This window comes from Ambystoma mexicanum, chromosome 1p (assembly GCF_040938575.1).
Source record: "Ambystoma mexicanum isolate Mex_15411 chromosome 1p, UKY_AmexF1_1, whole genome shotgun sequence".
In the NCBI taxonomy this organism is placed as follows: domain Eukaryota; kingdom Metazoa; phylum Chordata; class Amphibia; order Caudata; family Ambystomatidae; genus Ambystoma; species Ambystoma mexicanum.
The window spans coordinates 140964314-140976722 of NC_090921.1; the positions used below are offsets into that span (position 1 = coordinate 140964314).

At 42.9% G+C, this 12409-nt stretch overlaps 1 protein-coding gene across 4 annotated transcripts in view; it reads left to right on the forward strand.

The window, feature by feature from the left end:
* FBXO24 (F-box protein 24) overlaps window positions 1-12409 on the forward strand; it is a 1263390-nt gene that overhangs the window by 170991 nt on the left and 1079990 nt on the right. The window lies entirely within an intron of this gene.

The window sequence follows — 12409 nt, forward strand, 5'->3', positions numbered from 1 at the left end:
ACAACTGGCTTTCCAGTTCTATCTTGTCTCCATATAGCCTCAGTGGGAATAAAGAACACCCCATCTTTCCCAGCGTGTATGGTTGACGTCACAAAGGCGGAGTTAGAGTACACTGTCACTTCCTCATGCTTACATATCTGAAGAGCGGTGATAAGCACCACTAATTCTGTAGCCTGTGCTGAACAATGTTTAGGCAATCTCGCACTCGTCACTACTTCAAATTCGCTATTCTTTTTCAACTTCACTACTGCCTATCCTGTATGCCTTTCTCCTGTCGTTTGGTCAATTTTTGAAGAGCCATCATTGAATAGAATTTCCCCCCTCATAGAGCGTTTTCTTTGACATTGGGAATATCGTCATAAAACTCAGTATACGTTCTGCAATCATGTATATAATCCTCCTTTCCTAGTGGTTCTGCTACAAATGTCGCTGGATTCACTACTCTATATCTAACAATTTTGATCACTTGGTTCGAAATAATCTCCTCATAGCCTGACGCTCTTTGCATAGTTTTTTAAAAAAAACATTTTTTATTAGTTTATTCAAACAAACAAAACAAACCGAACATGCAGTGCATATAATAACATTCCAATTATACATCGCTCAATTGTGATCACTGCTTCCCTTATCCCACCCCCGTTCCGAGCCTAATATTTCTCTCATTCTGTTCCTGCATCTGGTGATAGGGTCTCCCTTTCCCTGGGTTCCGTTGGGTCTTGTATTGACCCAAACAACTCTGCTATTAATAATTTCCAGGCCATCAGGGTCTCTGTCTCCTCCTCCCCCCCAGCACTGCTCGCTTCTTGCCATACCATGGTTTCTGCCTCCGCCCATTTCTGAAAATCTTTCCACCACACCTCTACTCGCGGTCTGTGGCATGTCTTCCACCCCATAGCAATTCTCCTCTTTGCAAGCACATATGCCATATCTTTAAGTTTACTCACATGCTTAAGTTTCCGTGATCTAGGGAACCCCCCCAACAAACAGACCCACACTGTATCCACCACAATCTGAGCCCCCTTCTCTGCTAGTTTTTGTGCCACTTCGCTCCAGAAGCGCTCAATAACCGGGCATGACCAAAACATATGCACCATGCCCGCATTCTCTTCATCACATTTAGGGCATGTTTGCCGTCATGCATTTTTGAACCTGGATATCCTCTGGGGTGTCATATACGCCCTATGCGTAATATACAGTTGTATCTGTTTTAATCTCGCATTCCTCAACACCTTCTTATGATACCCTGGGCTCGTTCCCAGATCCCATCCTCCATCAGGGCTCCTACTTCCTCTTCCCAGTCTTGCCTCAATTGTACTACTTCCTTCCCAACTTTAGACATCATCATCTCGTATATTCTAGATATCTCATGTCCCCCCTCCGCTATATCGTATATTGCTCTTTGCGTAGTTAATGTGCTTTTAGGTTTCTCCAAAATGGTGAATAAAGTATGCTCAACGAATAACGTCAGTAAGCACAGCATTGTAATACTTGCAGCTTTTTCAATTGCAAAAGCAGCAGCAGCTAATGGTTGTACGCAGGAGTTATGCCATGTCATTACAGAGTCTAGAATCCCACTGTAATAAGCCAATGGTTTATGTACGTGTCCTAATGTTGTTTTCTGCGTGAGGACTTCTGTCATTACCACTCCATTCGAATGCGAGAATAAATAAAATGCCTCATTATAATCTGTAATGCCTAACACAGGGGCTGTACAAATCGCCTTTTTCAACTCTTAAAATCCTTTTGTCATCTCATCTGTCCTTGTTATGTCATTTTTACCTATCTGAGCTTCTTTAAGTACTTTCAGAAGTGGTCTAGTATATGTGCTGTAATCAAAATCCCAGGCCCTACAATAATTAGATAGGCCTAAACATTTCTGCATTTTCCTCACTGTCATAGGTTTGAGGGGGTTTCATGATTGCTTCTGCTCTCTCAGGTGTCACTTTTCTCCCCTCTTGAGAGATTAGCTGTCATATATACAGGAATTCCTCTTGACAGTACTGTAATTTCTCCGTGTCCACTTTGTATTCTTTTTCTGCCAATACTATCATTAACTGTACTGAGTCTTATCTGCATTTTTCTTCAGTCTCGATGCACACTAATATGTACTCTACGTACTGAATTATTGTGCTCCCAAGTTGTACGTTACATAGGCCCATATGAAGAACCCTACTAAAGATTGATGGGGACCCCACAGTACCCCTTTGGTAATCTTGCATGTTTCCACCGCTGATTTCAATATGCAAAAGAGGGTCAAATCTTGGGAGACCTCATGAAGGGGAATTGAAAAGAAAGCATTCTTTAAATCTACTACTATAAAATATTTAGCTGTAGCTGGGATATTACATAATATCGTAGCTGGATTCGGAACCAGCAGAAACTCTGCTTCGACAATATTGTTTAGGTGGCGTAGATGCTGAATAAACCTCCACAACCACCCGTTGATTTCTTTACTGGGTACAAAGCCATATTACATTATAGTCTGATGGTACTAATATTTCCTGCTGTACTAAAGTGGAAATGGTTTCAAATATACCTTCATCTGCCTCTCGACATATGGTACTATTTTGTTCATGGTAGAATTGCTCCTGTCTTAAGCTTGATTTTAACGGCTCCTGCTCAGCTCAATAGAACCACATCATATGGACTCTTGGTCCATAAAATGCTTGGCCTTTTTTCTAAAACTTCTTGGAAAAATGACGGCTTCTTTTTTTACCAATGCGATTCTCTGTGGTATTTCCTTATTCTGAACTTTTATCCAATAGGTGAGGTTTATGGAACATATTAGTTCATCATCTGAATACTCATGTCTGAACAGTCCCTCATCTGTCAGGTCTGTTAGCCTGTACCCTTCGTCAAGAGCTTTAACTGTCCTCCATGCCCTTTTTTCATCATCCTTTCCATGAACAATCACCTTTTCTTCCAGGAAACCATGTCAACAAAATGTTTACTCCATACAAAAATACTTCTGGGTTTAAGGGAATACCTTGTAATGCTTTTTGGCCTGCACATGCTAGTATAAATTCTCTTACATTTATGTAATATATCCCTGGAGTGGAACATATTATCCCTTTGTCAGTATAAGATATTATCATGTTAAGTTTTGTCATCAGGTCACGTCCTAATAGGTTAACTGGTGGCTGTCGAGAATACAATAGTAGCTTTATTAAAGGCTAACAACCTCTAACACAAAATCCCTCTCTCACTCGGTCAGAGGGCGACCTAACATATATGTACAAAAAGGGAGAAAGGGTATTCCAACTCAATTATATGTTTACCAAATATACCGATATATACTAGACTGGGTTTGTGAAACCAGGCCTCACTATACTAATAGTCTTGAAAAAATAGTATAACTCCAATGTTTCCCAAAAGTTTTTTTTATAAAACAATATTTAATAATGGTTAAGAGAACAAAATACTCATTAAGAAATTACTTTCATAAAAAATGTTTTAGACCCAAACATTACATACATGATTACAAAAACTAATACACAAAAAGTAACTACACTTAGATTAAACAACCAAATAACACAGTACAATAAAATACACAGTATATCACTCAAATGACATAAAGCAATCCTGACATGTTTCAGTTCTTCCAGGCTGTCATTGCATGAACTTTCTTCAGGGGAGAAGACAACTATTTTCTTGAAAAACACCATGCATTCCAGGGCCACATGTAGGTTATTCCACAACACGAAGCACAAATTGCTCCTAAAAAAACAACAGGAGACCTTCAATATACACCTCTGCCCAGTTGCTAGTATACTCAGACCAGCGCTCAAAACATAGCATCACTGAAAAGTACCCGTGACCTCCTAAAAAGATCAGAGTCACAGGACAAAGTTCAAGGGTAGAGTGACTACCCTGACCATCACAGATATAAAACAATGGCCCTCATTACAACATCAGCGCTAAACCATGGCGCTATTAGCACCATGGTTATTGCCGGTATTGTAATGAGTCCGCCATGGTGAAATGGGGAAGTACCACCCCATTCCAAGGTTGGCGGGCGGTATTTCCCCTTTTCACCATGGCCCTTCCCCATTCCCATTTTTGCCCCATAGGGCATAATGGGAATGGGGAAGGCGGTAATTACGGTAACGCAAATTGCGGTACCGTAATTAGCACCAAGGTCCCTTTGCGGGTCCATTCCTTAACGGCTGGTAAAACCAGCCGTTAAGGTGGGAACCCGCAAAGGGACCTCGTAATCAAGCGCTAAGGGATTACAGGTACCGGTACCCTTACTGGTACTGGTAATCCCTTAGCACCAGGGTCGTTATGAGGCCCAATATACCTTGATTAGTAAATGCGTTGCTGATGCCTTCAATGCATGCACCACTAGCTTCAAAATTCCTCTGTCAATTTTGTATACAATTCGGAAAGGCTCATTGGTAGCCGGAAATCTCAATTAGACCTACAAGCAAACGCAAGACAGCCAATCAGTTGTCTGTGAGGGAGTGTGGCAAACCAAAACGTGAAGAGTGGGAGAGTGAAGAAAATATAGCACAGCCACCACTGAACAGTGCCCCATTCACTGGTCACCACTAATGTCATCTTGAAACAAGAGCCCCACACGATACTAAAATGGTATCTACACCACAGAGATGGAATGAGAGAAATACTCATCACAGGTACAGATCATGAAGCACTGTCACCACCTACTGCTAAAATCAACCAGTATAGTTACTGTCACCATAAAATGAAATACCTCCCTGGCTGGCTTCAGGGTGAAAACCTTCAAGCGAGGTGGGCCACTCGTGTAAAGAATTCAGGTCTTTGTAACATTAAGGCTGAAAAAATGACAGCCGCTAGGACTCAGTATCCTACGGCATAATAGAGCGCCAGATGTCTAGTGACTGTGCAACATATAACTCTGCACAACACCACCAAATTCAAGTGAATGAACGCACCTACACCATCGTGCACCATTGCACAAGACAAAAACGCGCGGGGCTCCACAAATTCCATCAAACACCACGCCCGTGATGTCGAACGCTACGCATTACCCAGAAAATGTCAGGAACAAAGAAAGGCTGACGGTTCATGGAAAAAGAAAGAGGACTAAACTATCCCCTAATGTAAATATTGTCTTGTGAACCGCGGAAGGACTGGCATTTAGTAAAACCATATATACTAATATTGCAGTGCTTAACACACGGATAATTATCAGAATGGAAAATGACATGAAAAAAAGAATAATTGAATACTGGACAGGTTGTCCGGAGTAGACCTCAAAAACCGACTAACCCTGCTGGATGACTAACTCAAAAAGCAGTCAGGGAGGTGAATGAAACACCTACACAGAACACAAATAGGTTTTGGAATGCATGGTAAAAGAAAGGAGAGGGGAAGAAACGCATTCAAGTTGCACAGGCAATAATACAGTATGACACCAGTATGCCCCATTGTTAACCATTTCATTCCATGCATATAAATAGAAGACAACCACATTATTAATAGCATTGAAAGAGAAACGCCAATAGGTCACATGGCCACATACACATAATCTGTGACAGAAGTATGTGACCTGACACAATAGATGTTCCACAATTCACAGATCAGGTGAAAATATAATTCTGAAAATACATCATGCCTCTGGTAATGTAGTTGTTCTGAAGGGCATATCATGACACCGTAAATACCAAAAGTTCATAAGCATAAGGTATGCAAACTCAAATATGAGTATGATTCCATTCAATTTCTTCATTTAAACCAAGAACATGACTCTGACATTTGAAAATCATTTTTTGTTCAAATAACACCAGTTTTCGATCAGTGTCTAGTTTGCCATTACCTCATACCTTTTTTAGAATCAGCCATCTAAAATCTTCATGGGAATGTTTCATTTGGACAAAGTGTCTTACTAGGGGAGCTGTCATTATCTGGTTCTTGATACAGCTACGATGTTCTATCATCCGAGTACGACATTTCCTGTTCGTTTTACCAATATACTGTAAGCCACATGGGCATGTAGTTAGATAGACCACATTCTCGGTGTTGCAATTGGTCATTTCATTCAGTACCCACGTGGTGGTAGTATTTAGTGTGATTTGGTTGAGGAACACATTGCGCATTGTCCACAAGGAAAATGGCCCTTGACAGTTGGCATGCCCCATAGGGTGGTTTGTGTGGATGCTACTGTTTGTTTGATGGATATGTCATTTCTAATCAACATTGCTCTGATGTTTTGGCTCTTCTTGAAAGCTACCAAAGGTGGAGGGGTAGATGTATCATTGTACACTTTTTTCCATGTTTTGTTTATGATGCCCTTGATTTTGTATGACAGATTAGAGAAGGTGTTTACGAAAACAATTCGATTCTCATTCCTGTCTTTTTTCTTTTTTTTCAATAAGGCCTCATGATTATTGTTATACGCTCTTTTCAGAGTGTCTTAACAAGTTTCAAGGGATAGCCTTTGCTCAAAAGTTTCTTAGACAGACCGTGTGCACTCTCACTATAATCTTGTTGTTGACTGCTGTTCCTCTTCAATCTAAGAAACTGGCCAAATAGCCGACTCCGGCCTGGTGAATGGAGTAATGGGAAGGCGGCAATAACGGTACCGCAAATTGCGGTACCGTTATTGACCCCGGTATCCCTTTGCGGGTCCCGTCCTTAACGCCTGGAAAAACCAGGCGTTAAGGAAGGACCCGCAAAGGGAACTTGTAGGAGGGCGGTAAGGGATTACCGGCACTGGTGCCCTTACCGGTGCCGGTAATCCCTTACCACCCACCTTGTAATGAGGCCCAATGAGATATTGCCTCTTTCCTCTGGATACTCTAGTGTCCAGAATTTGACAAACCTCAAACTCATTCGTACCCTGCACCACCACAGGGTAAGGACGAACCGGCAAACGAGTAGAAGATAGACATGGCTAACAGCGAAACATGGAATACAGGATGAATCTTCCACCGTCTGGCAGTTGTAAACGTACCACTACCGGGTTCAGAACTTCCATGACTAGATAAGGGCAAACAAAACAAGGCAAAAGAGCCCTGCGACCAGGCATTCTCAGATGCTTAGTCGAGAGCCAGACACGGGAGCCCACACGATAGCAAGGAGCTGGAGTGCGGTTACGATCTGAAAACGCCTTAGCGGCGGACTGAGCATCCTCTTGATGACGTTTAACTCCGTCACGTATCTTGCTCATGTCACGGACGCAGGACAGAGCAGCTGGAACTGCAATGGGAGAGACAGGGGACAGAAGAATAGAATGTGGACGGTACCCATATAATGCAAAGAAAGGAAGACGCTCGGGTAGAGGTGTGTAGAGAATTATTATAAGCAAATTCAGCCATGCTGAGGACAGAGAGCCAAGTATCATGGTGTTGCAAAGTATGACAGCGCAGATACTGTTCCATAGTTGAGTTCAGACGTTCAGTCTGGCCATCCGTCTGCAGGGGGTAGGAAGAGGAATACCGATCGTCCACCCCTAAGGCAGCAGTAACAGCCCTCCAGAACCTGGATGTAAATTGGGATCCCCTATCCGATATTATAATGGAAGGAAGGCCAAACGATCGAAAGACATTCTGCAAGAAGAGTTCTGTCAACACAGGGGCGGAGGGCAATCCCCTACAGGGCACAAAGCTGGCCATTTTTCTAAAATAGTCTATTATGATCCATAACGTGTCATAACCCCTCACCGGAGGGAGATCTACTACAAAGTCCATGGACACCATGGACCAAGGTTTATCCGGAATAGGTAATGGCTGAAGGAGACCCAAAGGCTTAGAACGGGAACCCTTTGCTTGAGCACAAACGGAGCAGAACGCGATATATGACCGGACTGTCTTATTCATAGAAGGCCACCAACACCATCTGGTAAGAAGATCAAGGGTTTTCCTTATTCCTGGATGAGCAGCCACTCGAGAATCATGACACCAACTCAGAGCCCGGTTACGGGACTGTTCATCCGGTAAATATACCCAGCCCTGGACGTACGGTAGGCCATGTACCAGGTCCATGTTGTATTCCTGTATCTCCACAGGATCAGAGCGTACCCAATTCTGTAGCCTTGTTTTAAGCGACGGCTGTAACACACAACCACAGACCACGTGTGGGTAACACAAACTCATTGTTTTTGGTTGTCAGAGAATCTGAGACATGGTGGTGAGAGAGAGCATCAGCATTAGAGTTCTGTGAGCCGGGACGATAGGTGATTTTGAAATGATAAGCTGAGAAGAACTCATGCCACCGAGTATGTCTGGCCGTGGTGCATTTCACAGAGCATAAGGCAACTAGATTGCTGTGATCCGTATAGTCTTGTATAGGCAACGTGGTACCCAACAGATGATGTCGCCAATCAAGAAAGGCGTCAAGCACCGCCAAGAGTTCTTTTTCCGTGACTGTGTAATTTCTTTCATAGGAGGTAAGTTTCTGAGAATTGAACACCACCGGATGTAGAACCCCCGAATCGCGACATGCCTGAGAAAGAATAGCTCCGACGGCAACGTCTGAAGCCTCTGCCTCCACCACAAAGGGTAAAGTAGGATCAGGGTGCTGCAAGACAGGGGCAGCAGTGAATGTTTTCTTCAATAAATCAAATGCTTGTTGCACTTCTTGGTTCCAGCGAAAACGCACCCTGCTACTAGTTAGGGCAGTTAATGGTGCCACTATAGAAGAAAAGGATCGTATAAAACGCCTGTAAAAATTCGAAAAACCCAAAATGATTGCAAAGATTTCAGGTTGGTTGGTACAGGCCAATTTAGAACAGCCTCAATTTTAGAGTCACTCATGCGAATGCCTCGGTTAGTGATGACATAACCTAGAAACTCCACTGCTGTAACATGAAATACACACTTCTTCAGTTTTGAATATAAGTGGTTATCCCGTAGGCGTTGTAGGACCGAAGAGACATGTTGGATATGTTCACAAAGATTCAGAGAGTAGATAAAGATGTCATCCAAATAAATGACCAAAAAGACATCCATCATGTCCCTAAAGACATTGTTAATAAAGTGCTGAAATGTGACCGGGGCGTTGCAGAGACCAAACGGCATTACACAATATTCATAAAGTCCATACCGTGTCTTAAAAGCCGTTATCCATTCGTCCCCTTGACGGATCCTCACAAGATTATAAGCACCCCGTAAATCAAGTTTTGTAAAAATCTGTGAGGAGCCTAACTGATCGAGGAGGACAGATATGAGAGGCAGAGGGTACTGATTCCGAATGGTGATGGCATTCAGACCCCGATAGTCTATGCAGGGACTCAAATTGCCTTCCCTTTCAGTACGAAAAACATCGGTGAAGCCGCAGGGGATTTGGAGGGCCGGATGAACCCAGACGCAAGAGATTTCTCAATGTATTCCTTCAACAATGCATTTTCTTTATTCGTCAGGGAATAGACTCTTCCAACAGGTATTTTCGCCCCTGGTACGAGATCAATGGGACAATCATATGGTCTATGGGGGGGTAAGACCTCCGCGCCCTTGGGATCGAACACATCACGGTAGTCAGTATATTCTGATGGCAACGTGATGGTCAAAACCACCCCCACAGTACCGACAGACTTCAGTAAAGATTGTGAAGGAGGGATACGAGTGGAGCCGAGGACAAGCAATGTCCCTCACAGTAACTGGAAGCGAAGAACACCTCCCCCGAGTGCCAGTCAATGTAAGGGTTGTGCAACGTCAGCCATGGTAAACCCAAAATGATCTGAAACTGAGGTGCAGCAATAACATTAAAAAAGATAACTTCGGAATGACCAATGTTAGTGGTCATGGTTAAAGACACGTTTCTCTCCGCAACCAGACCAGATAGTAATGTGGAACCATCAACATTAGCGCTGCGATGTTCTAAGTTGTGGCAGTTGGAGATTAATTTTTGGGCAAGGGAGACTCTGCATGTTGCTGGGGGTCTTCTCACCATTTAACTTAACTACCCCCTTCTTTTTCCTGACCCAATCACCACATTCCACATGCAATTCTTTCCTTCCTCTCTTGTTTTCACACACTCTGCATGGTATAAGGCAGTCCTTTTGTGACCGACTCCACACTTCCTTAAATAATTTGAAAAGCTTCCACCTATAAACTGAGGACCGTTATCGGTTAAAACGCTTTCAGGCAGACCCTCATTGGCAAATATTTCCTGCAATACTTTAATGCTTTCTACTGTGATATCTCTCACAATTTTAAAGTCTACCCACCTGGAAAACAAATCCACAACCAGAACTATGAACTTGCCCCGCCCATATCCTAAATCAACCGGGCCTAATATGTTCATGGCAAGATCGCTCCATATCCTAGATGGGAGACCAACATCCACCAATGGCTGTTTCTTATTCACAATTCCCTTCCCATTTTTAGTACACAACTGACAACCAGCTAAACATTTTTCAATTTCCTTATCAAAACCCGGCCACCAATAATCCGCTCTTAATACTCCCTTGGTCTTGGTAACTCCAATGTGGCCACTATGTGCTAGATCTATCACCTTTTTACGCAAACCAACTGGAACCACTGCCCTTTCCCATCTGAACAAAATGTCATTAGCAACAGATAATTTGTCTTTTACCTCCCAATATGGCTTCACACTTTCAGCCAATTCCGACTTATTGGGCCATGATGTGGGCATTACATATGGAATTACTCTGTCAATTACTTCATCTCTTTTTATCTCATCCAACTACTCTTGCTTGGATACAATTCCATCAGTGTTCACGAACACCAATTCAATCTCCTCATTTTCCACAACATCTGGAGAAATTACTCTTACCCTTGATAAACTTTCAGCCAGTATGTTGTCCTTTCCAGGTATAACATCCATTCTAAAACAATGTGTCTGCATTCTGGTGACCCAGCCTGCTACTCTACGCAAAACTTTGTCTAGACCTTTATTTTCAAAGATAACTTTCAAAGGTTTGTGATCTGTCCGGATCCACCCCACACAAAATTTCGGAAGCATTCAACAGCCCAAAAGCATGCCAGGGCTTCCTTTTCGAGAACTGATACCTCAACTCCTCTCCCTTAAGAGCCCTTGAAGCATGGGCTGTTACCTCTTCCGACCCGTCTTCTTGCTTCTGGGATAAGAGGGCACCTAGTCCCCCTTCACTAGCATCTACTGTAATAATCAATAGTTTTCTTGTGTCAAAACACCCTAAAGGATGAGCCATATTTATGTCTTCCTTTATTCTGGCAAACTCCAGGTCACACTGTTGATTCCATACAAAATCAGCACCCTTCCTCAAAATCTTCCTCATTTCCTGCACTTTGTCTGCATAGTTCACCACAAATTTCTGGTAAAACTCAGTCATTCCAAGAAAAGAGCGAAGTTCACTCTTACTCCTCGGTTTCTCAATATTCTTTATGGAATTTATCATATCTTCTTTGGGTCTAATACCGTCGCCTGATACCTTGTGACCCAGATAATCCACTTTTGTCACCGCAAACTTACATTTCTCTTCTCTCAAAGTACTGCCCCTCTCTTCAAATATCTTTAACACCCTACTCAAACTTCTATCATGCTGTTCCAACGTCACTCCACTCTGCAACACATCGTCTTGAAAACAAGATACACCCTTTAATCCTCTCAAAAGACGATCCATGATTTTCTGAAATACTGACGAGGCTGACGCCAAACCAAACGGCATCCTTCTAAATTGGAACATTCCTTCATGCGTCACAAAAGCCGTCACTTTCCTACATGCTTCTTCCAATTCCACCTGATGATAGGCCGACGTCATATCGAGTTTCGAGAAATACTTTCCCCCACCCACCATGGTTAGCATCTCACCCATGTTGGGTAGAGGGGGCCTGTCCACCATCACACACTTGTTTAACTCGTGCATGTCTACGTACAACCTCAAATCTCCTGAACTCTTCTAGACAATCACTACTGGGGAGACCCACTCAACCCCCCCAACTCTTTCAATCACACCCAACTTCAACAATTTCTCAAATTCTTTCTTTACATTATCCCGTAGGGCAAAAGGCACCGGCCTGAGCTTCGCCACAACGGGCGTACTGCCCTTTCTTAAAATTATTTGGTGTTGAAATCCCTTCACTTTTCCCAAAGTCTTATCAAACACTCTACCATACTCTGAGGCATACTTGCTGGAAACTGGGAACACCTCTGATACTTGTAACACTTGTTCTGGGTGATTGAGATCAAGTCTGATACCAAGATTCTTCTGTTCCCTCCATCCCAATAAGGATTGACCCTTCTTGGTAACATACACTTTGCCTTCACATTTACGTCCCTTGAACTCGAACCTACTCCACAAATATCCCAGTAGCTCAATTCTATCCTGATTATAACCACCAGGATTAATGTCGGGTTCCGACAATGCTGACAGCACCCCTTTCATTTCACTCTCAAATGCACTCCTGGACAATAGAGTAATTTTTGAGCCAGAGTCAGCCATCATCGATACCTTACATCCATTCACTGTCAAAACAGCATACGG